The sequence below is a fragment of the Cucurbita pepo genome, chromosome 16 (genome assembly GCF_057944985.1).
Source record: "Cucurbita pepo subsp. pepo isolate OVF chromosome 16, ASM5794498v1, whole genome shotgun sequence".
Taxonomy (NCBI): domain Eukaryota; kingdom Viridiplantae; phylum Streptophyta; class Magnoliopsida; order Cucurbitales; family Cucurbitaceae; genus Cucurbita; species Cucurbita pepo.
The window spans coordinates 4,411,807-4,434,578 of record NC_141813.1 but is presented as its reverse complement, the minus strand read 5'-3'; the positions used below and the strand labels follow the sequence as shown (position 1 = coordinate 4,434,578).

Below are 22,772 nucleotides of genomic sequence, written 5' to 3'. Positions count from 1 at the left end.
GCCGACCGTTCCGAGCACGTGCGTGCACCCACCGTTGCCTCGATCATGCCGTCCCGCATGCGTTAAATGCAATTTGTGCGCATTGCATGTCGGGTGCGATCATACCAGCACTAATGCACCGGATCCCATCAGAACTCCGCAGTTAAGCGTGCTTGGGCGAGAGTAGTACTAAGTTGGGTGACCACTTGGGAAGTCCTCGTGTTGCACCCCTTTTTTATTTTTTATTTCAATTTCTCCCCGTTCTTTTCTTCCTTTCATTACAAATGGCAACCTCCCCCGCTCGCACGCTCACGCCCATCGCGTTTCTTCTCCCCGACGTGTCCGCGCGGGCCCCGCCGACCGTTCCGAGCACGTGCGTGCACCCACCGTCGCCTCGATCATGCCGTCCCGCATGCGTTAAATGCAATTTGTGCGCATTGCATGTCGGGTGCGATCATACCAGCACTAATGCACTGGATCCCATCAGAACTCCGCAGTTAAGCGTGCTTGGGCGAGAGTAGTACTAAGTTGGGTGACCACTTGGGAAGTCCTCGTGTTGCACCCCTTTTTTATTTTTTATTTCTTATTTCTTTTGCTCGTTATTTCAATTTCTCCCCGTTCTTTTCTTCCTTTCTTTACAAATGGCAACCTCCCCCGCTCGCACGCTCACGCCCATCGCGTTTCTTCTCCCCGACGTGTCCGCGCGGGCCCCGCCGACCGTTCCGAGCACGTGCGTGCACCCACCGTTGCCTCGATCATGCCGTCCCGCATGCGTTAAATGCAATTTGTGCGCATTGCATGTCGGGTGCTTTCATACCAGCACTAATGCACCGGATTCCATCAGAACTCCGCAGTTAAGCGTGCTTGGGCGAGAGTAGTACTAAGTTGGGTGACCACTTGGGAAGTCCTCGTGTTGCACCCCTTTTTTATTTTTTATTTCAATTTCTCCCCGTTCTTTTCTTCCTTTCTTTACAAATGGCAACCTCCCCCGCTCGCACGCTCACGCCCATCGCGTTTCTTCTCCCCGACGTGTCCGCGCGGGCCCCGCCGACCGTTCCGAGCACGTGCGTGCACCCACCGTCGCCTCGATCATGCCGCCCCGCATGCGTTAAATGCAATTTGTGCGCATTGCATGTCGGGTTCGATCATACCAGCACTAATGCACCGGATCCCATCAGAACTCCGCAGTTAATCGTGCTTGGGCGAGAGTAGTACTAAGTTGGGTGACCACTTGGGAAGTCCTCGTGTTGCACCCCTTTTTTATTTTTTATTTCAATTTCTCCCCGTTCTTTTCTTCCTTTCTTTACAAATGGCAACCTCCCCCGCTCGCACGCTCACGCCCATCGCGTTTCTTCTCCCCGACGTGTCCGCGCGGGCCCCGCCGACCGTTCCGAGCACGTGCGTGCACCCACCGTTGCCTCGATCATGCCGTCCCGCATGCGTTAAATGCAATTTGTGCGCATTGCATGTCGGGTGCGATCATACCAGCACTATTGCACCGGATCCCATCAGAACTCCGCAGTTAAGCGTGTTTGGGCGAGAGTAGTACTAAGTTGGGTGACCACTTGGGAAGTCCTCGTGTTGCACCCCTTTTTTATTTTTATTTCAATTTCTCCCCGTTCTTTTCTTCCTTTCTTTACAAATGGCAACCTCCCCCGCTCGCACGCTCACGCCCATCACGTTTCTTCTCCCCGACGTGTCCGCGCGGGCCCCGCCGACCGTTCCGAGCACGTGCGTGCACCCACCGTTGCCTCGATCATGCCGTCCCGCATGCGTTAAATGCAATTTGTGCGCATTGCATGTCGGGTGCTTTCATACCAGCACTAATGCACCGGATCCCATCAGAACTCCGCAGTTAAGCGTGCTTGGGCGAGAGTAGTACTAAGTTGGGTGACCACTTGGGAAGTCCTCGTGTTGCTCTTACTAACTGGAATCAAAGAATTAGTAGATCTGTTCCGCCCAAAATGGGAATGGGCTAGGGTTATGAACTTATAATCTATAATCTGATGATCGAGTCGATTCCATGATTATAAGTTCATTCCATACCGGGCCAGACCGGAATAGGGCTAGGTTATATACATTCTAATTATGAGAAGGGGTCATCCGAGCGTATTTAAATAGATACTATACGCTCACGCCCATCGCGTTTCTTCTCCCCGACGTGTCCGCGCGGGCCCCGCCGACCGTTCCGAGCACGTGCGTGCACCCACCGTTGCCTCGATCATGCCGTCCCGCATGCGTTAAATGCAATTTGTGCGCATTGCATGTCGGGTGCGATCATACCAGCACTATTGCACCGGATCCCATCAGAACTCCGCAGTTAAGCGTGCTTGGGCAAGAGTAGTACTAAGTTGGGTGACCACTTGGGAAGTCCTCGTGTTGCACCCCTTTTTTATTTTTTATTTCAATTTCTCCCCGTTCTTTTCTTCCTTTCTTTACAAATGGCAACCTCCCCCGCTCGCACGCTCACGCCCATCACGTTTCTTCTCCCCGACGTGTCCGCGCGGGCCCCGCCGACCGTTCCGAGCACGTGCGTGCACCCACCGTTGCCTCGATCATGCCGTCCCGCATGCGTTAAATGCAATTTGTGCGCATTGCATGTCGGGTGCTTTCATCCCAGCACTAATGCACCGGATCCCATCAGAACTCCGCAGTTAAGCGTGCTTGGGCGAGAGTAGTACTAAGTTGGGTGACTACTTGGGAAGTCCTCGTGTTGCACCCCTTTTTTATTTTTTATTTCAATTTCTCCCCGTTCTTTTCTTCCTTTCTTTACAAATGGCAACCTCCCCCGCTCGCACGCTCACGCCCATCGCGTTTCTTCTCCCCGACGTGTCCGCGCGGGCCCCGCCGACCGTTCCGAGCACGTGCGTGCACCCACCGTCGCCTCGATCATGCCGCCCCGCATGCGTTAAATGCAATTTGTGCGCATTGCATGTCGGGTGCGATCATACCAGCACTAATGCACCGGATCCCATCAAAACTCCGCAGTTAAGCGTGCTTGGGCGAGAGTAGTACTAAGTTGGGTGACCACTTGGGAAGTCCTTGTGTTGCACCCCTTTTTTATTTTTTATTTCAATTTCTCCCCGTTCTTTTCTTCCTTTCTTTACAAATGGCAACCTCCCCCGCTCGCACGCTCACGCCCATCGCGTTCCTTCTCCCCGACGTGTCCGCGCGGGCCCCGCCGACCGTTCCGAGCACGTGCGTGCACCCACCGTCGCCTCGATCATGCCGCCCCGCATGCGTTAAATGCAATTTGTGTGCATTTTATGTCGGGTGCGATCATACCAGCACTAATGCACCGGATCCCATCAGAACTCCGCAGTTAAGCGTGCTTGGGCGAGAGTAGTACTAAGTTGGGTGACCACTTGGGAAGTCCTCGTGTTGCACCCCTTTTTTATTTTTTATTTCAATTTCTCCCCGTTCTTTTCTTCCTTTCTTTACAAATGGCAACCTTCCCCGCTCGCACGCTCACGCCCATCGCGTTTCTTCTCCCCGACGTGTCCGCGCGGGCCCCGCCGACCGTTCCGAGCACGTGCGTGCACCCACCGTCGCCTCGATCATGCCGCCCCGCATGCGTTAAATGCAATTTGTGCGCATTGCATGTCGGGTGCGATCATACCAGCACTAATGCACCGGATCCCATCAGAACTCCGCAGTTAAGCGTGCTTGGGCGAGAGTAGTACTAAGTTGGGTGACCACTTGGGAAGTCCTCGTGTTGCACCCCTTTTTTATTTTTTATTTCAATTTCTCCCCGTTCTTTTCTTCCTTTCTTTACAAATGGCAACCTCCCCCGCTCGCACGCTCACGCCCATCGCGTTTCTTCTCCCCGACGTGTCCGCGCGGGCCCCGCCGACCGTTCCGAGCACGTGCGTGCACCCACCGTCGCCTCGATCATGCCGCCCCGCATGCGTTAAATGCAATTTGTGCGCATTGCATGTCGGGTGCGATCATACCAGCACTAATGCACCGGATCCCATCAGAACTCCGCAGTCAAGCGTGCTTGGGCGAGAGTAGTACTAAGTTGGGTGACCACTTGGGAAGTCCTCGTGTTGCACCCCTTTTTTATTTTTTATTTCAATTTCTCCCCGTTCTTTTCTTCCTTTCTTTACAAATGGCAACCTCCCCCGCTCGCACGCTCACGCCCATCGCGTTTCTTCTCCCCGACGTGTCCGCGCGGGCCCCGCCGACCGTTCCGAGCACGTGCGTGCACCCACCGTCGCCTCGATCATGCCGCCCCGCATGCGTTAAATGCAATTTGTGCGCATTGCATGTCGGGTGCGATCATACCAGCACTAATGCACCGGATCCCATCAGAACTCCGCAGTTAAGCGTGCTTGGGCGAGAGTAGTATTAAGTTGGGTGACCACTTGGGAAGTCCTCGTGTTGCACCCCTTTTTTATTTTTTATTTCTTATTTCTTTTGCTCGTTATTTCAATTTCTCCCCGTTCTTTTCTTCCTTTCTTTACAAATGGCAACCTCCCCCGCTCGCACGCTCACGCCCATCGCGTTTCTTCTCCCCGACGTGTCCGCGCGGGCCCCGCCGACCGTTCCGAGCACGTGCGTGCACCCACCGTCGCCTCGATCATGCCGCCCAGCATGCGTTAAATGCAATTTGTGCGCATTGCATGTCGGGTGCGATCATACCAGCACTAATGCACCGGATCTCATCAGAACTCCGCAGTTAAGCGTGCTTGGGCGAGAGTAGTACTAAGTTGGGTGACCACTTGGGAAGTCCTCGTGTTGCACCCCTTTTTTATTTTTTATTTCAATTTCTCCCCGTTCTTTTCTTCCTTTCTTTACAAATGGCAACCTCCCCCGCTCGCACGCTCACGCCCATCGCGTTCCTTCTCCCCGACGTGTCCGCGCGGGCCCCGCCGACTGTTCCGAGCACGTGCGTGCACCCACCGTCGCCTCGATCATGCCGCCCCGCATGCGTTAAATGCAATTTGTGTGCATTTTATGTCGGGTGCGATCATACCAGCACTAATGCACCGGATCCCATCAGAACTCCGCAGTTAAGCGTGCTTGGGCGAGAGTAGTACTAAGTTGGGTGACCACTTGGGAAGTCCTCGTGTTGCACCCCTTTTTTATTTTTTATTTCAATTTCTCCCCGTTCTTTTCTTCCTTTCTTTACAAATGGCAACCTCCCCCGCTCGCACGCTCACGCCCATCGCGTTTCTTCTCCCCGACGTGTCCGCGCGGGCCCCGCCGACCGTTCCGAGCACGTGCGTGCACCCACCGTCGCCTCGATCATGCCGCCCCGCATGCGTTAAATGCAATTTGTGCGCATTGCATGTCGGGTGCGATCATACCAGCACTAATGCACCGGATCCCATTAGAACTCCGCAGTTAAGCGTGCTTGGGCGAGAGTAGTACTAAGTTGGGTGACCACTTGGGAAGTCCTCGTGTTGCACCCCTTTTTTATTTTTTATTTCAATTTCTCCCCGTTCTTTTCTTCCTTTCTTTACAAATGGCAACCTCCCCCGCTCGCACGCTCACGCCCATCGCGTTTCTTCTCCCCGACGTGTCCGCGCGGGCCCCGCCGACCGTTCCGAGCACGTGCGTGCACCCACCGTCGCCTCGATCATGCCGTCCCGCATGCGTTAAATGCAATTTGTGCGCATTGCATGTCGGGTGCGATCATACCTGCACTAATGCACTGGATCCCATCAGAACTCCGCAGTTAAGCGTGCTTGGGCGAGAGTAGTACTAAGTTGGGTGACCACTTGGGAAGTCCTCGTGTTGCACCCCTTTTTTATTTTTTATTTCAATTTCTCCCCGTTCTTTTCTTCCTTTCTTTACAAATGGCAACCTCCCCCGCTCGCACGCTCACGCCCATCGCGTTTCTTCTCCCCGACGTGTCCGCGCGGGCCCCACCGTCGCCTCGATCATGCCGCCCCGCATGCGTTAAATGCAATTTGTGCGCATTGCATGTCGGGTGCGATCATACCAGCACTAATGCACCGGATCCCATCAAAACTCCGCAGTTAAGCGTGCTTGGGCGAGAGTAGTACTAAGTTGGGTGACCACTTGGGAAGTCCTCGTGTTGCACCCCTTTTTTATTTTTTATTTCAATTTCTCCCCGTTCTTTTCTTCCTTTCTTTACAAATGGCAACCTCCCCCGCTCGCACGCTCACGCCCATCGCGTTTCTTCTCCCCGACGTGTCCGCGCGGGCCCCGCCGACCGTTCCGAGCACGTGCGTGCACCCACCGTTGCCTCGATCATGCCGTCCCGCATGCGTTAAATGCAATTTGTGCGCATTGCATGTCGGGTGCGATCATACCAGCACTATTGCACCGGATCCCATCAGAACTCCGTAGTTAAGCGTGCTTGGGCGAGAGTAGTACTAAGTTGGGTGACCACTTGGGAAGTCCTCGTGTTGCACCCCTTTTTTATTTTTTATTTCAATTTCTCCCCGTTCTTTTCTTCCTTTCTTTACAAATGGCAACCTCCCCCGCTCGCACGCTCACGCCCATCGCGTTTCTTCTCCCCGACGTGTCCGCGCGGGCCCCGCCGACCGTTCCGAGCACGTGCGTGCACCCACCGTTGCCTCGATCATGCCGTCCCGCATGCGTTAAATGCAATTTGTGCGCATTGCATGTCGGGTGCGATCATACCAGCACTAATGCACCGGATCCCATCAGAACTCCGCAGTTAAGCGTGCTTGGGCGAGAGTAGTACTAAGTTGGGTGACCACTTGGGAAGTCCTCGTGTTGCACCCCTTTTTTATTTTTTATTTCAATTTCTCCCCGTTCTTTTCTTCCTTTCTTTACAAATGGCAACCTCCACCGCTCGCACGCTCACGCCCATCGCGTTTCTTCTCCCCGACGTGTCCGCGCGGGCCCCGCCGACCGTTCCGAGCACGTGCGTGCACCCACCGTCGCCTCGATCATGCCGCCCCGCATGCGTTAAATGCAATTTGTGCGCATTGCATGTCGGGTGCGATCATACCAGCACTAATGCACCGGATCCCATCAGAACTCCGCAGTTAAGCGTGCTTGGGCGAGAGTAGTACTAAGTTGGGTGACCACTTGGGAAGTCCTCGTGTTGCACCCCTTTTTTATTTTTTATTTCAATTTCTCCCCGTTCTTTTCTTCCTTTCTTTACAAATGGCAACCTCCCCCGCTCGCACGCTCACGCCCATCGCGTTTCTTCTCCCCGACGTGTCCGCGCGGGCCCCGCCGACCGTTCCGAGCACGTGCGTGCACCCACCGTCGCCTCGATCATGCCGCCCCGCATGCGTTAAATGCAATTTGTGCGCATTGCATGTCGGGTGCGATCATACCAGCACTAATGCACCGGATCCCATTAGAACTCCGCAGCTAAGCGTGCTTGGGCGAGAGTAGTACTAAGTTGGGTGACCACTTGGGAAGTCCTCGTGTTGCACCCCTTTTTTATTTTTTATTTCAATTTCTCCCCGTTCTTTTCTTCCTTTCTTTACAAATGGCAACCTCCCCCGCTCGCACGCTCACGCCCATCGCGTTTCTTCTCCCCGACGTGTCCGCGCGGGCCCCGCCGACCGTTCCGAGCACGTGCGTGCACCCACCGTCGCCTCGATCATGCCGCCCCGCATGCGTTAAATGCAATTTGTGCGCATTGCATGTCGGGTGCGATCATACCAGCACTAATGCACCGGATCCCATCAGAACTCCGCAGTTAAGCGTGCTTGGGCGAGAGTAGTACTAAGTTGGGTGACCACTTGGGAAGTCCTCGTGTTGCACCCCTTTTTTATTTTTTATTTCAATTTCTCCCCGTTCTTTTCTTCCTTTCTTTACAAATGGCAACCTCCCCCGCTCGCACGCTCACGCCCATCGCGTTTCTTCTCCCCGACGTGTCCGCGCGGGCCCCGCCGACCGTTCCGAGCACGTGCGTGCACCCACCGTCGCCTCGATCATGCCGCCCCGCATGCGTTAAATGCAATTTGTGCGCATAGAATGTCGGGTGCGATCATACCAGCACTAATGCACCGGATCCCATCAGAACTCCGCAGTTAAGCGTGCTTGGGCGAGAGTAGTACTAAGTTGGGTGACCACTTGGGAAGTCCTCGTGTTGCACCCCTTTTTTATTTTTTATTTCAATTTCTCCCCGTTCTTTTCTTCCTTTCTTTACAAATGGCAACCTCCACCGCTCGCACGCTCACGCCCATCGCGTTTCTTCTCCCCGACGTGTCCGCGCGGGCCCCGCCGACCGTTCCGAGCACGTGCGTGCACCCACCGTCGCCTCGATCATGCCGCCCCGCATGCGTTAAATGCAATTTGTGCGCATTGCATGTCGGGTGCGATCATACCAGCACTAATGCACCGGATCCCATCAGAACTCCGCAGTTAAGCGTGCTTGGGCGAGAGTAGTACTAAGTTGGGTGACCACTTGGGAAGTCCTCGTGTTGCACCCCTTTTTTATTTTTTATTTCAATTTCTCCCCGTTCTTTTCTTCCTTTCTTTACAAATGGCAACCTCCCCCGCTCGCACGCTCACGCCCATCGCGTTTCTTCTCCCCGACGTGTCCGCGCGGGCCCCGCCGACCGTTCCGAGCACGTGCGTGCACCCACCGTCGCCTCGATCATGCCGCCCCGCATGCGTTAAATGCAATTTGTGCGCATTGCATGTCGGGTGCGATCATACCAGCACTAATGCACCGGATCCCATTAGAACTCCGCAGCTAAGCGTGCTTGGGCGAGAGTAGTACTAAGTTGGGTGACCACTTGGGAAGTCCTCGTGTTGCACCCCTTTTTTATTTTTTATTTCAATTTCTCCCCGTTCTTTTCTTCCTTTCTTTACAAATGGCAACCTCCCCCGCTCGCACGCTCACGCCCATCGCGTTTCTTCTCCCCGACGTGTCCGCGCGGGCCCCGCCGACCGTTCCGAGCACGTGCGTGCACCCACCGTCGCCTCGATCATGCCGTCCCGCATGCGTTAAATGCAATTTGTGCGCATTGCATGTCGGGTGCGATCATACCAGCACTAATGCACCGGATCCCATCAGAACTCCGCAGTTAAGCGTGCTTGGGCGAGAGTAGTACTAAGTTGGGTGACCACTTGGGAAGTCCTCGTGTTGCACCCCTTTTTTATTTTTTATTTCAATTTCTCCCCGTTCTTTTCTTCCTTTCTTTACAAATGGCAACCTCCACCGCTCGCACGCTCACGCCCATCGCGTTTCTTCTCCCCGACGTGTCCGCGCGGGCCCCGCCGACCGTTCCGAGCACGTGCGTGCACCCACCGTCGCCTCGATCATGCCGCCCCGCATGCGTTAAATGCAATTTGTGCGCATTGCATGTCGGGTGCGATCATACCAGCACTAATGCACCGGATCCCATCAGAACTCCGCAGTTAAGCGTGCTTGGGCGAGAGTAGTACTAAGTTGGGTGACCACTTGGGAAGTCCTCGTGTTGCACCCCTTTTTTATTTTTTATTTCAATTTCTCCCCGTTCTTTTCTTCCTTTCTTTACAAATGGCAACCTCCCCCGCTCGCACGCTCACGCCCATCGCGTTTCTTCTCCCCGACGTGTCCGCGCGGGCCCCGCCGACCGTTCCGAGCACGTGCGTGCACCCACCGTCGCCTCGATCATGCCGCCCCGCATGCGTTAAATGCAATTTGTGCGCATTGCATGTCGGGTGCGATCATACCAGCACTAATGCACCGGATCCCATCAGAACTCCGCAGTTAAGCGTGCTTGGGCGAGAGTAGTACTAAGTTGGGTGACCACTTGGGAAGTCCTCGTGTTGCACCCCTTTTTTATTTTTTATTTCAATTTCTCCCCGTTCTTTTCTTCCTTTCTTTACAAATGGCAACCTCCCCCGCTCGCACGCTGACGCCCATCGCGTTTCTTCTCCCCGACGTGTCCGCGCGGGCCCCGCCGACCGTTCCGAGCACGTGCGTGCACCCACCGTCGCCTCGATCATGCCGTCCCGCATGCGTTAAATGCAATTTGTGCGCATTGCATGTTGGGTGTGATCATACCAGCACTAATGCACCGGATCCCATCAGAACTCTGCAGTTAAGCGTGCTTGGGCGAGAGTAGTACTAAGTTGGGTGACCACTTGGGAAGTCCTCGTGTTGCACCCCTTTTTTATTTTTTATTTCAATTTCTCCCCGTTCTTTTCTTCCTTTCTTTACAAATGGCAACCTCCCCCGCTCGCACGCTCACGCCCATCGCGTTTCTTCTCCCCGACGTGTCCGCGCGGGCCCCGCCGACCGTTCCGAGCACGTGCGTGCACCCACCGTCGCCTCGATCATGCCGCCCCGCATGCGTTAAATGCAATTTGTGCGCATTGCATGTCGGGTGCGATCATACCAGCACTAATGCACCGGATCCCATCAGAACTCCGCAGTTAAGCGTGCTTGGGCGAGAGTAGTACTAAGTTGGGTGACCACTTGGGAAGTCCTCGTGTTGCACCCCTTTTTTATTTTTTATTTCAATTTCTCCCCGTTCTTTTCTTCCTTTCTTTACAAATGGCAACCTCCCCCGCTCGCACGCTCACGCCCATCGCGTTTCTTCTCCCCGACGTGTCCGCGCGGGCCCCGCCGACCGTTCCGAGCACGTGCGTGCACCCACCGTCGCCTCGATCATGCCGTCCCGCATGCGTTAAATGCAATTTGTGCGCATTGCATGTCGGGTGCGATCATACCAGCACTAATGCACTGGATCCCATCAGAACTCCGCAGTTAAGCGTGCTTGGGCGAGAGTAGTACAAAGTTGGGTGACCACTTGGGAAGTCCTCGTGTTGCACCCCTTTTTTATTTTTTATTTCAATTTCTCCCCGTTCTTTTCTTCCTTTCTTTACCAATGGCAACCTCCCCCGCTCGCACGCTCACGCCCATCGCGTTTCTTCTCCCCGACGTGTCCGCGCGGGCCCCGCCGACCGTTCCGAGCACGTGCGTGCACCCACCGTCGCCTCGATCATGCCGTCCCGCATGCGTTAAATGCAATTTGTGCGCATTGCATGTCGGGTGCGATCATACCAGCACTAATGCACCGAATCCCATCAGAACTCCGCAGTTAAGCGTGCTTGGGCGAGAGTAGTACTAAGTTGGGTGACCACTTGGGAAGTCCTCGTGTTGCACCCCTTTTTTATTTTTTATTTCAATTTCTCCCCGTTCTTTTCTTCCTTTCTTTACAAATGGCAACCTCCCCCGCTCGCACGCTCACGCCCATCGCGTTTCTTCTCCCCGACGTGTCCGCGCGGGCCCCGCCGACCGTTCCGAGCACGTGCGTGCACCCACCGTCGCCTCGATCATGCCGCCCCGCATGCGTTAAATGAAATTTGTGCGCATTGCATGTCGGGTGCGATCATACCAGCACTAATGCACCGGATCCCATCAGAACTCCGCAGTTAAGCGTGCTTGGGCGAGAGTATTATAAGTTGGGTGACCACTTGGGAAGTCCTCGTGTTGCACCCCTTTTTTATTTTTTATTTCAATTTCTCCCCGTTCTTTTCTTCCTTTCTTTACAAATGGCAACCGCCCCCGCTCGCACGCTGACGCCCATCGCGTTTCTTCTCCCCGACGTGTCCGCGCGGGCCCCGCCGACCATTCCGAGCACGTGCGTGCACCCACCGTCGCCTCGATCATGCCGTCCCGCATGCGTTAAATGCAATTTGTGCGCATTGCATGTCGGGTGCGATCATACCAGCACTAATGCACCGGATCCCATCAGAACTCTGCAGTTAAGCGTGCTTGGGCGAGAGTAGTACTAAGTTGGGTGACCACTTGGGAAGTCCTCGTGTTGCACCCCTTTTTTATTTTTTATTTCAATTTCTCCCCGTTCTTTTCTTCCTTTCTTTACAAATGGCAACCTCCCCCGCTCGCACGCTCACGCCCATCGCGTTTCTTCTCCCCGACGTGTCCGCGCGGGCCCCGCCGACCGTTCCGAGCACGTGCGTGCACCCACCGTCGCCTCGATCATGCCGCCCCGCATGCGTTAAATGCAATTTGTGCGCATTGCATGTCGGGTGCGATCATACCAGCACTAATGCACCGGATCCCATCAGAACTCCGCAGTTAAGCGTGCTTGGGCGAGAGTAGTACTAAGTTGGGTGACCACTTGGGAAGTCCTCGTGTTGCACCCCTTTTTTATTTTTTATTTCAATTTCTCCCCGTTCTTTTCTTCCTTTCTTTACAAATGGCAACCTCCCCCGCTCGCACGCTCACGCCCATCGCGTTTCTTCTCCCCGACGTGTCCGCGCGGGCCCCGCCGACCGTTCCGAGCACGTGTGTGCACCCACCGTTGCCTCGATCATGCCGTCCCGCATGCGTTAAATGCAATTTGTGCGCATGGAATGTCGGGTGCGATCATACCAGCACTAATGCACCGGATCCCATCAGAACTCCGCAGTTAAGCGTGCTTGGGCGAGAGTAGTACTAAGTTGGGTGACCACTTGGGAAGTCCTCGTGTTGCACCCCTTTTTTATTTTTTATTTCAATTTCTCCCCGTTCTTTTCTTCCTTTCTTTACAAATGGCAACCTCCCCCGCTCGCACGCTCACGCCCATCGCGTTTCTTCTCCCCGACGTGTCCGCGCGGGCCCCGCCGACCGTTCCGAGCACGTGCGTGCACCCACCGTCGCCTCGATCATGCCGCCCCGCATGCGTTAAATGCAATTTGTGCGCATTGCATGTCGGGTGCGATCATACCAGCACTAATGCACCGGATCCCATCAGAACTCCGCAGTGAAGCGTGCTTGGGCGAGAGTAGTACTAAGTTGGGTGACCACTTGGGAAGTCCTCGTGTTGCACCCCTTTTTTATTTTTTATTTCAATTTCTCCCCGTTCTTTTCTTCCTTTCTTTACAAATGGCAACCTCCCCCGCTCGCACGCTCACGCCCATCGCGTTTCTTCTCCCCGACGTGTCCGCGCGGGCCCCGCCGACCGTTCCGAGCACGTGCGTGCACCCACCGTCGCCTCGATCATGCCGCCCCGCATGCGTTAAATGCAATTTGTGCGCATTGCATGTCAGGTGCGATCATACCAGCACTAATGCACCGGATCCCATCAGAACTCCGCAGTTAAGCGTGCTTGGGCGAGAGTAGTACTAAGTTGGGTGACCACTTGGGAAGTCCTCGTGTTGCACCCCTTTTTTATTTTTTATTTCAATTTCTCCCCGTTCTTTTCTTCCTTTCTTTACAAATGGCAACCTCCCCCGCTCGCACGCTCACGCCCATCGCGTTTCTTCTCCCCGACGTGTCCGCGCGGGCCCCGCCGACCGTTCCGAGCACGTGCGTGCACCCACCGTTGCCTCGATCATGCCGTCCCGCATGCGTTAAATGCAATTTGTGCGCATGGAATGTCGGGTGCGATCATACCAGCACTAATGCACCGGATCCCATCAGATGTTGCACCCCTTTTTTATTTTTTATTTCAATTTCTCGCCGTTCTTTTCTTCCTTTCTTTACAAATGGCAACCTCCCCCGCTCGCACGCTCACGCCCATCGCGTTTCTTCTCCCCGACGTGTCCGCGCGGGCCCCGCCGACCGTTCCGAGCACGTGCGTGCACCCACCGTCGCCTCGATCATGCCGCCCCGCATGCGTTAAATGCAATTTGTGCGCATTGCATGTCGGGTGCGATCATACCAGCACTAATGCACCGGATCCCATCAGAACTCCGCAGTTAAGCGTGCTTGGGCGAGAGTAATTCTAAGTTGGGTGACCACTTGGGAAGTCCTCGTGTTGCACCCCTTTTTTATTTTTTATTTCAATTTCTCCCCGTTCTTTTCTTCCTTTCTTTACAAATGGCAACCTCCCCCGCTCGCACGCTCACGCCCATCGCGTTTCTTCTCCCCGACGTGTCCGCGCGGGCCCCGCCGACCGTTCCGAGCACGTGCGTGCACCCACCGTTGCCTCGATCATGCCGTCCCGCATGCGTTAAATGCAATTTGTGCGCATTGCATGTCGGGTGCGATCATACCAGCACTAATGCACCGGATCCCATCAGAACTCCGCAATTAAGCGTGCTTGGGCGAGAGTAGTACTAAGTTGGGTGACCACTTGGGAAGTCCTCGTGTTGCACCCCTTTTTTATTTTTTATTTCAATTTCTCCCCGTTCTTTTCTTCCTTTCTTTACAAATGGCAACCTCCCCCGCTCGCACGCTCACGCCCATCGCGTTTCTTCTCCCCGACGTGTCCGCGCGGGCCCCGCCGACCGTTCCGAGCACGTGCGTGCACCCACCGTCGCCTCGATCATGCCGCCCCGCATGCGTTAAATGCAATTTGTGCGCATTGCATGTCGGGTGCGATTATACCAGCACTAATGCACCGGATCCCATCAGAACTCCGCAGTTAAGCGTGCTTGGGCGAGAGTAGTACTAAGTTGGGTGACCACTTGGGAAGTCCTCGTGTTGCACCCCTTTTTTATTTTTTATTTCAATTTCTCCCCGTTCTTTTCTTCCTTTCTTTACAAATGGCAACCTCCCCCGCTCGCACGCTCACGCCCATCGCGTTTCTTCTCCCCGACGTGTCCGCGCGGGCCCCGCCGACCGTTCCGAGCACGTGCGTGCACCCACCGTCGCCTCGATCATGCCGCCCCGCATGCGTTAAATGCAATTTGTGCGCATTGCATGTCGGGTGCGATCATACCAGCACTAATGCACCGGATCCCATCAGAACTCCGCAGTTAAGCGTGCTTGGGCGAGAGTAGTACTAAGTTGGGTGACCACTTGGGAAGTCCTCGTGTTGCACCCCTTTTTTATTTTTTATTTCAATTTCTCCCCGTTCTTTTCTTCCTTTCTTTACAAATGGCAACCTCCCCCGCTCGCACGCTCACGCCCATCGCGTTTCTTCTCCCCGACGTGTCCGCGCGAGCCCCGCCGACCGTTCCGAGCACGTGCGTGCACCCACCGTTGCCTCGATCATGCCGTCCCGCATGCGTTAAATGCAATTTGTGCGCATTGCATGTCGGGTGCGATCATACCAGCACTAATTCCCCGGATCCCATCAGAACTCTGCAGTTAAGCGTGCTTGGGTGATAGTAGTACTAAGTTGGGTGACCACTTGGGAAGTCCTCGTGTTGCACCCCTTTTTTTTATTTTTTATTTCAATTTTTCCCCGTTCTTTTTTTCCTTTCTTTACAAATGGCAACCTCCCCCGCTCGCACGCTCACGCCCATCGCGTTTCTTCTCCCCGACGTGTCCGCGCGGGCCCCGCCGACCGTTCCGAGCACGTGCGTGCACCCACCGTCGCCTCGATCATGCCGCCCCGCATGCGTTAAATGCAATTTGTGCGCATTGCATGTCGGGTGCGATCATACCAGCACTAATGCACCGGATCCCATCAGAACTCCGCAGTTAAGCGTGCTTGGGCGAGAGTAGTACTAAGTTGGGTGACCACTTGGGAAGTCCTCGTGTTGCACCCCTTTTTTATTTTTTATTTCAATTTCTCCCCGTTCTTTTCTTCCTTTCTTTACAAATGGCAACCTCCCCCGCTCGCACGCTCACGCCCATCGCGTTTCTTCTCCCCGACGTGTCCGCGCGGGCCCCGCCGACCGTTCCGAGCACGTGCGTGCACCCACCGTCGCCTCGATCATGCCGCCCCGCATGCGTTAAATGCAATTTGTGCGCATTGCATGTCGGGTGCGATCATACCAGCACTAATGCACCGGATCCCATCAGAACTCCGCAGTTAAGCGTGCTTGGGCGAGAGTAGTACTAAGTTGGGTGACCACTTGGGAAGTCCTCGTGTTGCACCCCTTTTTTATTTTTTATTTCAATTTCTCCCCGTTCTTTTCTTCCTTTCTTTACAAATGGCAACCTCCCCCGCTCGCACGCTCACGCCCATCGCGTTTCTTCTCCCCGACGTGTCCGCGCGAGCCCCGCCGACCGTTCCGAGCACGTGCGTGCACCCACCGTTGCCTCGATCATGCCGTCCCGCATGCGTTAAATGCAATTTGTGCGCATTGCATGTCGGGTGCGATCATACCAGCACTAATGCACCGGATCCCATCAGAACTCCGCAGTTAAGCGTGCTTGGGCGAGAGTAGTACTAAGTTGGGTGACCACTTGGTAAGTCCTCGTGTTGCACCCCTTTTTTATTTTTTATTTCAATTTCTCCCCGTTCTTTTCTTCCTTTCTTTACAAATGGCAACCTCCCCCGCTCGCACGCTCACGCCCATCGCGTTTCTTCTCCCCGACGTGTCCGCGCGGGCCCCGCCGACCGTTCCGAGCACGTGCGTGCACCCACCGTCGCCTCGATCATGCCGCCCCGCATGCGTTAAATGCAATTTGTGCGCATTGCATGTCGGGTGCGATCATACCAGCACTAATGCACCGGATCCCATCAGAACTCCGCAGTTAAGCGTGCTTGGGCGAGAGTAGTACTAAGTTGGGTGACCACTTGGGAAGTCCTCGTGTTTCACCCCTTTTTTATTTTTTATTTCAATTTCTCCCCGTTCTTTTCTTCCTTTCTTTACAAATGGCAACCTCCCCCGCTCGCACGCTCACGCCCATCGCGTTTCTTCTCCCCGACGTGTCCGCGCGGGCCCCGCCGACTGTTCCGAGCACGTGCGTGCACCCACCGTTGCCTCGATCATGCCGTCCCGCATGCGTTAAATGCAATTTGTGCGCATTGCATGTCGGGTGCGATCATACCAGCACTAATGCACCGGATCCCATCAGAACTCTGCAGTTAAGCGTGCTTGGGTGATAGTAGTACTAAGTTGGGTGACCACTTGGGAAGTCCTCGTGTTGCACCCCTTTTTTTTATTTTTTATTTCAATTTTTCCCCGTTCTTTTTTTCCTTTCTTTACAAATGGCAACCTCCCCCGCTCGCACGCTCACGCCCATCGCGTTTCTTCTCCCCGACGTGTCCGCGCGGGCCCCGCCGACCGTTCCGAGCACGTGCGTGCACCCACCGTTGCCTCGATCATGCCGTCCCGCATGCGTTAAATGCAATTTGTGCGCATTGCATGTCGGGTGCGATCATACCAGCACTAATGCACCGGATCCCATCAGAACTCCGCAGTTAAGCGTGCTTGGGCGAGAGTAGTACTAAGTTGGGTGACCACTTGGGAAGTCCTCGTGTTGCACCCCTTTTTTATTTTTTATTTCAATTTCTCCCCGTTCTTTTCTTCCTTTCTTTACAAATGGCAACCTCCCCCGCTCGCACGCTCACGCCCATCGCGTTTCTTCTCCCCGACGTGTCCGCGCGGGCCCCGCCGACCGTTCCGAGCACGTGCGTGCACCCACCGTCGCCTCGATCATGCCGCCCCGCATGCGTTAAATGCAATTTGTGCGCATTGCATGTCGGGTGCGATCATACCAGCACTAATGCACCGGATCCCATCAGAACTCCGCAGTTAAGCGTGCTTGGGCGAGAGTAGTACTAAGTTGGGGGTGACCACTTGGGAAGTCCTCGTGTTGCACCCCTTTTTTATTTTTTATTTCAATTTCTCCCCGTTCTTTTCTTCCTTTCTTTACAAATGGCAACCTCCCCCGCTCGCACGCTCACGCCCATCGCGTTTCTTCTCCCCGACGTGTCCGCGCGGGCCCCGCCGACCGTTCCGAGCACGTGCGTGCACCCACCGTTTCCTCGATCATGCCGTCGCGCATGCGTTAAATGCAATTTGTGCGCATTGCATGTCGGGTGCGATCATACCATCACTAATGCACCGGATCCCATCAGAACTCCGCAGTTAAGCGTGCTTGGGCGAGAGTAGTACTAAGTTGGGTGACCACTTGGTAAGTCCTCGTGTTGCACCCCTTTTTTATTTTTTATTTCAATTTCTCCCCGTTCTTTTCTTCCTTTCTTTACAAATGGCAACCTCCCCCGCTCGCACGCTCACGCCCATCGCGTTTCTTCTCCCCGACGTGTCCGCGCGGGCCCCGCCGACCGTTCCGAGCACGTGCGTGCACCCACCGTCGCCTCGATCATGCCGCCCCGCATGCGTTAAATGCAATTTGTGCGCATTGCATGTCGGGTGCGATCATACCAGCACTAATGCACTGGATCCCATCAGAACTCCGCAGGTAAGCGTGCTTGGGCGAGAGTAGTACTAAGTTGGGTGACCACTTGGGAAGTCCTCGTGTTTCACCCCTTTTTTATTTTTTATTTCAATTTCTCCCCGTTCTTTTCTTCCTTTCTTTACAAATGGCAACCTCCCCCGCTCGCACGCTCACGCCCATCGCGTTTCTTCTCCCCGACGTGTCCGCGCGGGCCCCGCCGACCGTTCCGAGCACGTGCGTGCACCGACCGTTGCCTCGATCATGCCGTCCCGCATGCGTTAAATGCAATTTGTGCGCATTGCATGTCGGGTGCGATCATACCAGCACTAATGCACCGGATCCCATCAGAACTCCGCAGTTAAGCGTGCTTGGGCGAGAGTAGTACTAAGTTGGGTGACCACTTGGGAAGTCCTTGTGTAGCACCCCTTTTTTTTATTTTTTATTTCAATTTCTCCCCGTTCTTTTTTTCCTTTCTTTACAAATGGCAACCTCCCCCGCTCGCACGCTCACGCCCATCGCGTTTCTTCTCCCCGACGTGTCCGCGCGGGCCCCGCCGACCGTTCCGAGCACGTGCGTGCACCCACCGTTGCCTCGATCATGCCGTCCCGCATGCGTTAAATGCAATTTGTGCGCATTGCATGTCGGGTGCGATCATACCAGCACTAATGCACCGGATCCCATCAGAACTCCGCAGTTAAGCGTGCTTGGGCGAGAGTAGTACTAAGTTGGGTGACCACTTGGGAAGTCCTCGTGTTGCACCCCTTTTTTATTTTTTATTTCAATTTCTCCCCGTTCTTTTCTTCCTTTCTTTACAAATGGCAACCTCCCCCGCTCGCACGCTCACGCCCATCGCGTTTCTTCTCCCCGACGTGTCCGCGCGGGCCCCGCCGACCGTTCCGAGCACGTGCGTGCACCCACCGTCGCCTCGATCATGCCGCCCCGCATGCGTTAAATGCAATTTGTGCGCATTGCATGTCGGGTGCGATCATACCAGCACTAATGCACCGGATCCCATCAGAACTCCGCAGTTAAGCGTGCTTGGGCGAGAGTAGTACTAAGTTGGGTGACCACTTGGGAAGTCCTCGTGTTGCACCCCTTTTTTATTTTTTATTTCAATTTCTCCCCGTTCTTTTCTTCCTTTCTTTACAAATGGCAACCTCCCCCGCTCGCACGCTCACGCCCATCGCGTTTCTTCTCCCCGACGTGTCCGCGCGGGCCCCGCCGACCGTTCCGAGCACGTGCGTGCACCCACCGTCGCCTCGATCATGCCGCCCCGCATGCGTTAAATGCAATTTGTGCGCATTGCATGTCGGGTGCGATCATACCAGCACTAATGCACCGGATCCCATCAGAACTCCGCAGTTAAGCGTGCTTGGGCGAGAATAGTACTAAGTTGGGTGACCACTTGGGAAGTCCTCGTGTTGCACCCCTTTTTTATTTTTTATTTCAATTTCTCCCCGTTCTTTTCTTCCTTTCTTTACAAATGGCAACCTCCCCCGCTCGCACGCTCACGCCCATCGCGTTTCTTCTCCCCGACGTGTCCGCGCGGGCCCCGCCGACCGTTCCGAGCACGTGCGTGCACCCACCGTCGCCTCGATCATGCCGCCCCGCATGCGTTAAATGCAATTTGTGCGCATTGCATGTCGGGTGCGATCATACCAGCACTAATGCACCGGATCCCATCAGAACTCCGCAGTTAAGCGTGCTTGGGCGAGAATAGTACTAAGTTGGGTGACCACTTGGGAAGTCCTCGTGTTGCACCCCTTTTTTATTTTTTATTTCAATTTCTCCCCGTTCTTTTCTTCCTTTCTTTACAAATGGCAACCTCCCCCGCTCGCACGCTCACGCCCATCGCGTTTCTTCTCCCCGACGTGTCCGCGCGGGCCCCGCCGACCGTTCCGAGCACGTGCGTGCACCGACCGTTGCCTCGATCATGCCGTCCCGCATGCGTTAAATGCAATTTGTGCGCATTGCATGTCGGGTGCGATCATACCAGCACTAATGCACCGGATCCCATCAGAACTCCGCAGATAAGCGTGCTTGGGCGAGAGTAGTACTAAGTTGGGTGACCACTTGGGAAGTCCTCGTGTAGCACCCCTTTTTTTTATTTTTTATTTCAATTTCTCCCCGTTCTTTTTTTCCTTTCTTTACAAATAGCAACCTCCCCCGCTCGCACGCTCACGCCCATCGCGTTTCTTCTCCCCGACGTGTCCGCGCGGGCCCCGCCGACCGTTCCGAGCACGTGCGTGCACCCACCGTTGCCTCGATCATGCCGTCCCGCATGCGTTAAATGCAATTTGTGCGCATTGCATGTCGGGTGCGATCATACCAGCACTAATGCACCGGATCCCATCAGAACTCCGCAGTTAAGCGTGCTTGGGCGAGAGTAGTACTAAGTTGGGTGACCACTTGGGAAGTCCTCGTGTTGCACCCCTTTTTTATTTTTTATTTCAATTTCTCCCCGTTCTTTTCTTCCTTTCTTTACAAATGGCAACCTCCCCCGCTCGCACGCTCACGCCCATCGCGTTTCTTCTCCCCGACGTGTCCGCGCGGGCCCCGCCGACCGTTCCGAGCACGTGCGTGCACCCACCGTCGCCTCGATCATGCCGCCCCGCATGCGTTAAATGCAATTTGTGCGCATTGCATGTCGGGTGCGATCATACCAGCACTAATGCACCGGATCCCATCAGAACTCCGCAGTTAAGCGTGCTTGGGCGAGAATAGTACTAAGTTGGGTGACCACTTGGGAAGTCCTCGTGTTGCACCCCTTTTTTATTTTTTATTTCAATTTCTCCCCGTTCTTTTCTTCCTTTCTTTACAAATGGCAACCTCCCCCGCTCGCACGCTCACGCCCATCGCGTTTCTTCTCCCCGACGTGTCCGCGCGGGCCCCGCCGACCGTTCCGAGCACGTGCGTGCACCCACCGTCGCCTCGATCATGCCGCCCCGCATGCGTTAAATGCAATTTGTGCGCATTGCATGTCGGGTGCGATCATACCAGCACTAATGCACCGGATCCCATCAGAACTCCGCAGTTAAGCGTGCTTGGGCGAGAATAGTACTAAGTTGGGTGACCACTTGGGAAGTCCTCGTGTTGCACCCCTTTTTTATTTTTTATTTCAATTTCTCCCCGTTCTTTTCTTCCTTTCTTTACAAATGGCAACCTCCCCCGCTCGCACGCTCACGCCCATCGCGTTTCTTCTCCCCGACGTGTCCGCGCGGGCCCCGCCGACCGTTCCGAGCACGTGCGTGCACCGACCGTTGCCTCGATCATGCCGTCCCGCATGCGTTAAATGCAATTTGTGCGCATTGCATGTCGGGTGCGATCATACCAGCACTAATGCACCGGATCCCATCAGAACTCCGCAGATAAGCGTGCTTGGGCGAGAGTAGTACTAAGTTGGGTGACCACTTGGGAAGTCCTCGTGTAGCACCCCTTTTTTTTATTTTTTATTTCAATTTCTCCCCGTTCTTTTTTTCCTTTCTTTACAAATAGCAACCTCCCCCGCTCGCACGCTCACGCCCATCGCGTTTCTTCTCCCCGACGTGTCCGCGCGGGCCCCGCCGACCGTTCCGAGCACGTGCGTGCACCCACCGTTGCCTCGATCATGCCGTCCCGCATGCGTTAAATGCAATTTGTGCGCATTGCATGTCGGGTGCGATCATACCAGCACTAATGCACCGGATCCCATCAGAACTCCGCAGTTAAGCGTGCTTGGGCGAGTGTAGTACTAAGTTGGGTGACCACTTGGGAAGTCCTCGTGTTGCACCCCTTTTTTATTTTTTATTTCAATTTCTCCCCGTTCTTTTCTTCCTTTCTTTACAAATGGCAACCTCCCCCGCTCGCACGCTCACGCCCATCGCGTTTCTTCTCCCCGACGTGTCCGCGCGGGCCCCGCCGACCGTTCCGAGCACGTGCGTGCACCCACCGTCGCCTCGATCATGCCGCCCCGCATGCGTTAAATGCAATTTGTGCGCATTGCATGTCGGGTGCGATCATACCAGCACTAATGCACCGGATCCCATCAGAACTCCGCAGTTAAGCGTGCTTGGGCGAGAATAGTACTAAGTTGGGTGACCACTTGGGAAGTCCTCGTGTTGCACCCCTTTTTTATTTTTTATTTCAATTTCTCCCCGTTCTTTTCTTCCTTTCTTTACAAATGGCAACCTCCCCCGCTCGCACGCTCACGCCCATCGCGTTTCTTCTCCCCGACGTGTCCGCGCGGGCCCCGCCGACCGTTCCGAGCACGTGCGTGCACCCACCGTCGCCTCGATCATGCCGCCCCGCATGCGTTAAATGCAATTTGTGCGCATTGCATGTCGGGTGCGATCATACCAGCACTAATGCACCGGATCCCATCAGAACTCCGCAGTTAAGCGTGCTTGGGCGAGAGTAGTACTAAGTTGGGTGACCACTTGGGAAGTCCTCGTGTAGCACCCCTTTTTTTTATTTTTTATTTCAATTTCTCCCCGTTCTTTTTTTCCTTTCTTTACAAATGGCAACCTCCCCCGCTCGCACGCTCACGCCCATCGCGTTTCTTCTCCCCGACGTGTCCGCGCGGGCCCCGCCGACCGTTCCGAGCACGTGCGTGCACCCACCGTTGCCTCGATCATGCCGTCCCGCATGCGTTAAATGCAATTTGTGCGCATTGCATGTCGGGTGCGATCATACCAGCACTAATGCACCGGATCCCATCAGAACTCCGCAGTTAAGCGTGCTTGGGCGAGTGTAGTACTAAGTTGGGTGACCACTTGGGAAGTCCTCGTGTTGCACCCCTTTTTTATTTTTTATTTCAATTTCTCCCCGTTCTTTTCTTCCTTTCTTTACAAATGGCAACCTCCCCCGCTCGCACGCTCACGCCCATCGC

The 22,772-nt window shown here is 54.9% G+C and overlaps 62 non-coding genes and 5 pseudogenes across 62 annotated transcripts; all 67 read left to right on the top strand.

The window, feature by feature from the left end:
* The first annotated feature begins 91 nt into the window (after positions 1-91).
* Positions 92-210, top strand: LOC147788516 (5S ribosomal RNA). The gene has a single exon (XR_015412852.1). It is a non-coding gene; the product is annotated as a 5S ribosomal RNA (ribosomal RNA).
* A 215-nt stretch (positions 211-425) lies between these two features.
* LOC147788515 (5S ribosomal RNA) lies at positions 426-544 on the top strand. Its single transcript, XR_015412265.1, has one exon. It is a non-coding gene; the product is annotated as a 5S ribosomal RNA (ribosomal RNA).
* Positions 545-782: 238 nt separating this feature from the next.
* LOC147788514 (5S ribosomal RNA) lies at positions 783-901 on the top strand. Its single transcript, XR_015412579.1, has one exon. It is a non-coding gene; the product is annotated as a 5S ribosomal RNA (ribosomal RNA).
* Positions 902-1,116: 215 nt separating this feature from the next.
* LOC147788513 (5S ribosomal RNA) lies at positions 1,117-1,235 on the top strand. Its single transcript, XR_015412555.1, has one exon. It is a non-coding gene; the product is annotated as a 5S ribosomal RNA (ribosomal RNA).
* A 215-nt stretch (positions 1,236-1,450) lies between these two features.
* LOC147788512 (5S ribosomal RNA) lies at positions 1,451-1,569 on the top strand. Its single transcript, XR_015412298.1, has one exon. It is a non-coding gene; the product is annotated as a 5S ribosomal RNA (ribosomal RNA).
* A 214-nt stretch (positions 1,570-1,783) lies between these two features.
* Positions 1,784-1,902, top strand: LOC147788511 (5S ribosomal RNA; annotated as a pseudogene).
* A 346-nt stretch (positions 1,903-2,248) lies between these two features.
* LOC147788510 (5S ribosomal RNA) lies at positions 2,249-2,367 on the top strand. Its single transcript, XR_015412392.1, has one exon. It is a non-coding gene; the product is annotated as a 5S ribosomal RNA (ribosomal RNA).
* A 215-nt stretch (positions 2,368-2,582) lies between these two features.
* On the top strand, positions 2,583-2,701 carry LOC147788509 (5S ribosomal RNA; annotated as a pseudogene).
* Positions 2,702-2,916: 215 nt separating this feature from the next.
* On the top strand, positions 2,917-3,035 carry LOC147788508 (5S ribosomal RNA). Its single transcript, XR_015412507.1, has one exon. It is a non-coding gene; the product is annotated as a 5S ribosomal RNA (ribosomal RNA).
* Positions 3,036-3,250: 215 nt separating this feature from the next.
* Positions 3,251-3,369, top strand: LOC147788507 (5S ribosomal RNA). The gene has a single exon (XR_015412850.1). It is a non-coding gene; the product is annotated as a 5S ribosomal RNA (ribosomal RNA).
* Positions 3,370-3,584: 215 nt separating this feature from the next.
* Positions 3,585-3,703, top strand: LOC147788506 (5S ribosomal RNA). The gene has a single exon (XR_015412849.1). It is a non-coding gene; the product is annotated as a 5S ribosomal RNA (ribosomal RNA).
* A 215-nt stretch (positions 3,704-3,918) lies between these two features.
* On the top strand, positions 3,919-4,037 carry LOC147788505 (5S ribosomal RNA). The gene has a single exon (XR_015413059.1). It is a non-coding gene; the product is annotated as a 5S ribosomal RNA (ribosomal RNA).
* A 215-nt stretch (positions 4,038-4,252) lies between these two features.
* Positions 4,253-4,371, top strand: LOC147788504 (5S ribosomal RNA). Its single transcript, XR_015412258.1, has one exon. It is a non-coding gene; the product is annotated as a 5S ribosomal RNA (ribosomal RNA).
* A 238-nt stretch (positions 4,372-4,609) lies between these two features.
* LOC147788503 (5S ribosomal RNA) lies at positions 4,610-4,728 on the top strand. Its single transcript, XR_015413035.1, has one exon. It is a non-coding gene; the product is annotated as a 5S ribosomal RNA (ribosomal RNA).
* Positions 4,729-4,943: 215 nt separating this feature from the next.
* LOC147788502 (5S ribosomal RNA) lies at positions 4,944-5,062 on the top strand. Its single transcript, XR_015412848.1, has one exon. It is a non-coding gene; the product is annotated as a 5S ribosomal RNA (ribosomal RNA).
* A 215-nt stretch (positions 5,063-5,277) lies between these two features.
* LOC147788501 (5S ribosomal RNA) lies at positions 5,278-5,396 on the top strand. Its single transcript, XR_015413004.1, has one exon. It is a non-coding gene; the product is annotated as a 5S ribosomal RNA (ribosomal RNA).
* A 215-nt stretch (positions 5,397-5,611) lies between these two features.
* LOC147788500 (5S ribosomal RNA) lies at positions 5,612-5,730 on the top strand. The gene has a single exon (XR_015412325.1). It is a non-coding gene; the product is annotated as a 5S ribosomal RNA (ribosomal RNA).
* A 185-nt stretch (positions 5,731-5,915) lies between these two features.
* On the top strand, positions 5,916-6,034 carry LOC147788499 (5S ribosomal RNA). Its single transcript, XR_015412440.1, has one exon. It is a non-coding gene; the product is annotated as a 5S ribosomal RNA (ribosomal RNA).
* A 215-nt stretch (positions 6,035-6,249) lies between these two features.
* On the top strand, positions 6,250-6,368 carry LOC147788498 (5S ribosomal RNA). The gene has a single exon (XR_015413024.1). It is a non-coding gene; the product is annotated as a 5S ribosomal RNA (ribosomal RNA).
* Positions 6,369-6,583: 215 nt separating this feature from the next.
* On the top strand, positions 6,584-6,702 carry LOC147788497 (5S ribosomal RNA). The gene has a single exon (XR_015412847.1). It is a non-coding gene; the product is annotated as a 5S ribosomal RNA (ribosomal RNA).
* A 215-nt stretch (positions 6,703-6,917) lies between these two features.
* On the top strand, positions 6,918-7,036 carry LOC147788496 (5S ribosomal RNA). Its single transcript, XR_015412846.1, has one exon. It is a non-coding gene; the product is annotated as a 5S ribosomal RNA (ribosomal RNA).
* Positions 7,037-7,251: 215 nt separating this feature from the next.
* LOC147788495 (5S ribosomal RNA) lies at positions 7,252-7,370 on the top strand. The gene has a single exon (XR_015413012.1). It is a non-coding gene; the product is annotated as a 5S ribosomal RNA (ribosomal RNA).
* Positions 7,371-7,585: 215 nt separating this feature from the next.
* LOC147788494 (5S ribosomal RNA) lies at positions 7,586-7,704 on the top strand. Its single transcript, XR_015412845.1, has one exon. It is a non-coding gene; the product is annotated as a 5S ribosomal RNA (ribosomal RNA).
* A 215-nt stretch (positions 7,705-7,919) lies between these two features.
* LOC147788493 (5S ribosomal RNA) lies at positions 7,920-8,038 on the top strand. The gene has a single exon (XR_015412844.1). It is a non-coding gene; the product is annotated as a 5S ribosomal RNA (ribosomal RNA).
* Positions 8,039-8,253: 215 nt separating this feature from the next.
* On the top strand, positions 8,254-8,372 carry LOC147788492 (5S ribosomal RNA). Its single transcript, XR_015412843.1, has one exon. It is a non-coding gene; the product is annotated as a 5S ribosomal RNA (ribosomal RNA).
* Positions 8,373-8,587: 215 nt separating this feature from the next.
* On the top strand, positions 8,588-8,706 carry LOC147788491 (5S ribosomal RNA). Its single transcript, XR_015413010.1, has one exon. It is a non-coding gene; the product is annotated as a 5S ribosomal RNA (ribosomal RNA).
* Positions 8,707-8,921: 215 nt separating this feature from the next.
* LOC147788490 (5S ribosomal RNA) lies at positions 8,922-9,040 on the top strand. Its single transcript, XR_015412842.1, has one exon. It is a non-coding gene; the product is annotated as a 5S ribosomal RNA (ribosomal RNA).
* A 215-nt stretch (positions 9,041-9,255) lies between these two features.
* Positions 9,256-9,374, top strand: LOC147788489 (5S ribosomal RNA). The gene has a single exon (XR_015412841.1). It is a non-coding gene; the product is annotated as a 5S ribosomal RNA (ribosomal RNA).
* A 215-nt stretch (positions 9,375-9,589) lies between these two features.
* On the top strand, positions 9,590-9,708 carry LOC147788488 (5S ribosomal RNA). Its single transcript, XR_015412839.1, has one exon. It is a non-coding gene; the product is annotated as a 5S ribosomal RNA (ribosomal RNA).
* Positions 9,709-9,923: 215 nt separating this feature from the next.
* On the top strand, positions 9,924-10,042 carry LOC147788487 (5S ribosomal RNA). The gene has a single exon (XR_015412326.1). It is a non-coding gene; the product is annotated as a 5S ribosomal RNA (ribosomal RNA).
* A 215-nt stretch (positions 10,043-10,257) lies between these two features.
* Positions 10,258-10,376, top strand: LOC147788486 (5S ribosomal RNA). The gene has a single exon (XR_015412838.1). It is a non-coding gene; the product is annotated as a 5S ribosomal RNA (ribosomal RNA).
* A 215-nt stretch (positions 10,377-10,591) lies between these two features.
* LOC147788485 (5S ribosomal RNA) lies at positions 10,592-10,710 on the top strand. The gene has a single exon (XR_015412467.1). It is a non-coding gene; the product is annotated as a 5S ribosomal RNA (ribosomal RNA).
* Positions 10,711-10,925: 215 nt separating this feature from the next.
* LOC147788484 (5S ribosomal RNA) lies at positions 10,926-11,044 on the top strand. The gene has a single exon (XR_015412417.1). It is a non-coding gene; the product is annotated as a 5S ribosomal RNA (ribosomal RNA).
* A 215-nt stretch (positions 11,045-11,259) lies between these two features.
* On the top strand, positions 11,260-11,377 carry LOC147788483 (5S ribosomal RNA; annotated as a pseudogene).
* A 215-nt stretch (positions 11,378-11,592) lies between these two features.
* On the top strand, positions 11,593-11,711 carry LOC147788482 (5S ribosomal RNA). Its single transcript, XR_015412247.1, has one exon. It is a non-coding gene; the product is annotated as a 5S ribosomal RNA (ribosomal RNA).
* A 215-nt stretch (positions 11,712-11,926) lies between these two features.
* On the top strand, positions 11,927-12,045 carry LOC147788481 (5S ribosomal RNA). Its single transcript, XR_015412837.1, has one exon. It is a non-coding gene; the product is annotated as a 5S ribosomal RNA (ribosomal RNA).
* A 215-nt stretch (positions 12,046-12,260) lies between these two features.
* LOC147788480 (5S ribosomal RNA) lies at positions 12,261-12,379 on the top strand. Its single transcript, XR_015412836.1, has one exon. It is a non-coding gene; the product is annotated as a 5S ribosomal RNA (ribosomal RNA).
* Positions 12,380-12,594: 215 nt separating this feature from the next.
* LOC147788479 (5S ribosomal RNA) lies at positions 12,595-12,713 on the top strand. Its single transcript, XR_015413044.1, has one exon. It is a non-coding gene; the product is annotated as a 5S ribosomal RNA (ribosomal RNA).
* A 215-nt stretch (positions 12,714-12,928) lies between these two features.
* On the top strand, positions 12,929-13,047 carry LOC147788478 (5S ribosomal RNA). Its single transcript, XR_015412279.1, has one exon. It is a non-coding gene; the product is annotated as a 5S ribosomal RNA (ribosomal RNA).
* A 483-nt stretch (positions 13,048-13,530) lies between these two features.
* Positions 13,531-13,649, top strand: LOC147788477 (5S ribosomal RNA). Its single transcript, XR_015412547.1, has one exon. It is a non-coding gene; the product is annotated as a 5S ribosomal RNA (ribosomal RNA).
* A 215-nt stretch (positions 13,650-13,864) lies between these two features.
* LOC147788476 (5S ribosomal RNA) lies at positions 13,865-13,983 on the top strand. Its single transcript, XR_015412360.1, has one exon. It is a non-coding gene; the product is annotated as a 5S ribosomal RNA (ribosomal RNA).
* A 215-nt stretch (positions 13,984-14,198) lies between these two features.
* Positions 14,199-14,317, top strand: LOC147788475 (5S ribosomal RNA). Its single transcript, XR_015413026.1, has one exon. It is a non-coding gene; the product is annotated as a 5S ribosomal RNA (ribosomal RNA).
* Positions 14,318-14,532: 215 nt separating this feature from the next.
* Positions 14,533-14,651, top strand: LOC147788474 (5S ribosomal RNA). Its single transcript, XR_015412835.1, has one exon. It is a non-coding gene; the product is annotated as a 5S ribosomal RNA (ribosomal RNA).
* Positions 14,652-14,866: 215 nt separating this feature from the next.
* Positions 14,867-14,985, top strand: LOC147788473 (5S ribosomal RNA; annotated as a pseudogene).
* Positions 14,986-15,202: 217 nt separating this feature from the next.
* Positions 15,203-15,321, top strand: LOC147788472 (5S ribosomal RNA). Its single transcript, XR_015412834.1, has one exon. It is a non-coding gene; the product is annotated as a 5S ribosomal RNA (ribosomal RNA).
* Positions 15,322-15,536: 215 nt separating this feature from the next.
* LOC147788471 (5S ribosomal RNA) lies at positions 15,537-15,655 on the top strand. The gene has a single exon (XR_015412833.1). It is a non-coding gene; the product is annotated as a 5S ribosomal RNA (ribosomal RNA).
* A 215-nt stretch (positions 15,656-15,870) lies between these two features.
* On the top strand, positions 15,871-15,989 carry LOC147788470 (5S ribosomal RNA). The gene has a single exon (XR_015412381.1). It is a non-coding gene; the product is annotated as a 5S ribosomal RNA (ribosomal RNA).
* Positions 15,990-16,204: 215 nt separating this feature from the next.
* LOC147788469 (5S ribosomal RNA) lies at positions 16,205-16,323 on the top strand. Its single transcript, XR_015412445.1, has one exon. It is a non-coding gene; the product is annotated as a 5S ribosomal RNA (ribosomal RNA).
* Positions 16,324-16,538: 215 nt separating this feature from the next.
* Positions 16,539-16,657, top strand: LOC147788468 (5S ribosomal RNA). Its single transcript, XR_015412580.1, has one exon. It is a non-coding gene; the product is annotated as a 5S ribosomal RNA (ribosomal RNA).
* Positions 16,658-16,874: 217 nt separating this feature from the next.
* Positions 16,875-16,993, top strand: LOC147788467 (5S ribosomal RNA). The gene has a single exon (XR_015412832.1). It is a non-coding gene; the product is annotated as a 5S ribosomal RNA (ribosomal RNA).
* Positions 16,994-17,208: 215 nt separating this feature from the next.
* Positions 17,209-17,329, top strand: LOC147788466 (5S ribosomal RNA). Its single transcript, XR_015412528.1, has one exon. It is a non-coding gene; the product is annotated as a 5S ribosomal RNA (ribosomal RNA).
* A 215-nt stretch (positions 17,330-17,544) lies between these two features.
* On the top strand, positions 17,545-17,663 carry LOC147788465 (5S ribosomal RNA). Its single transcript, XR_015412556.1, has one exon. It is a non-coding gene; the product is annotated as a 5S ribosomal RNA (ribosomal RNA).
* Positions 17,664-17,878: 215 nt separating this feature from the next.
* LOC147788464 (5S ribosomal RNA) lies at positions 17,879-17,997 on the top strand (annotated as a pseudogene).
* Positions 17,998-18,212: 215 nt separating this feature from the next.
* LOC147788463 (5S ribosomal RNA) lies at positions 18,213-18,331 on the top strand. The gene has a single exon (XR_015412468.1). It is a non-coding gene; the product is annotated as a 5S ribosomal RNA (ribosomal RNA).
* A 217-nt stretch (positions 18,332-18,548) lies between these two features.
* Positions 18,549-18,667, top strand: LOC147788462 (5S ribosomal RNA). The gene has a single exon (XR_015412831.1). It is a non-coding gene; the product is annotated as a 5S ribosomal RNA (ribosomal RNA).
* Positions 18,668-18,882: 215 nt separating this feature from the next.
* Positions 18,883-19,001, top strand: LOC147788461 (5S ribosomal RNA). Its single transcript, XR_015412830.1, has one exon. It is a non-coding gene; the product is annotated as a 5S ribosomal RNA (ribosomal RNA).
* A 215-nt stretch (positions 19,002-19,216) lies between these two features.
* LOC147788460 (5S ribosomal RNA) lies at positions 19,217-19,335 on the top strand. Its single transcript, XR_015413019.1, has one exon. It is a non-coding gene; the product is annotated as a 5S ribosomal RNA (ribosomal RNA).
* A 215-nt stretch (positions 19,336-19,550) lies between these two features.
* Positions 19,551-19,669, top strand: LOC147788459 (5S ribosomal RNA). The gene has a single exon (XR_015413018.1). It is a non-coding gene; the product is annotated as a 5S ribosomal RNA (ribosomal RNA).
* Positions 19,670-19,884: 215 nt separating this feature from the next.
* On the top strand, positions 19,885-20,003 carry LOC147788458 (5S ribosomal RNA). Its single transcript, XR_015412505.1, has one exon. It is a non-coding gene; the product is annotated as a 5S ribosomal RNA (ribosomal RNA).
* A 217-nt stretch (positions 20,004-20,220) lies between these two features.
* Positions 20,221-20,339, top strand: LOC147788457 (5S ribosomal RNA). The gene has a single exon (XR_015412828.1). It is a non-coding gene; the product is annotated as a 5S ribosomal RNA (ribosomal RNA).
* Positions 20,340-20,554: 215 nt separating this feature from the next.
* On the top strand, positions 20,555-20,673 carry LOC147788456 (5S ribosomal RNA). Its single transcript, XR_015413017.1, has one exon. It is a non-coding gene; the product is annotated as a 5S ribosomal RNA (ribosomal RNA).
* A 215-nt stretch (positions 20,674-20,888) lies between these two features.
* LOC147788455 (5S ribosomal RNA) lies at positions 20,889-21,007 on the top strand. The gene has a single exon (XR_015413016.1). It is a non-coding gene; the product is annotated as a 5S ribosomal RNA (ribosomal RNA).
* Positions 21,008-21,222: 215 nt separating this feature from the next.
* LOC147788454 (5S ribosomal RNA) lies at positions 21,223-21,341 on the top strand. Its single transcript, XR_015412504.1, has one exon. It is a non-coding gene; the product is annotated as a 5S ribosomal RNA (ribosomal RNA).
* A 217-nt stretch (positions 21,342-21,558) lies between these two features.
* On the top strand, positions 21,559-21,677 carry LOC147788453 (5S ribosomal RNA). Its single transcript, XR_015413028.1, has one exon. It is a non-coding gene; the product is annotated as a 5S ribosomal RNA (ribosomal RNA).
* Positions 21,678-21,892: 215 nt separating this feature from the next.
* LOC147788452 (5S ribosomal RNA) lies at positions 21,893-22,011 on the top strand. Its single transcript, XR_015413015.1, has one exon. It is a non-coding gene; the product is annotated as a 5S ribosomal RNA (ribosomal RNA).
* A 215-nt stretch (positions 22,012-22,226) lies between these two features.
* On the top strand, positions 22,227-22,345 carry LOC147788451 (5S ribosomal RNA). Its single transcript, XR_015412373.1, has one exon. It is a non-coding gene; the product is annotated as a 5S ribosomal RNA (ribosomal RNA).
* Positions 22,346-22,562: 217 nt separating this feature from the next.
* On the top strand, positions 22,563-22,681 carry LOC147788450 (5S ribosomal RNA). Its single transcript, XR_015413027.1, has one exon. It is a non-coding gene; the product is annotated as a 5S ribosomal RNA (ribosomal RNA).
* The last annotated feature ends 91 nt before the right edge of the window (positions 22,682-22,772 follow it).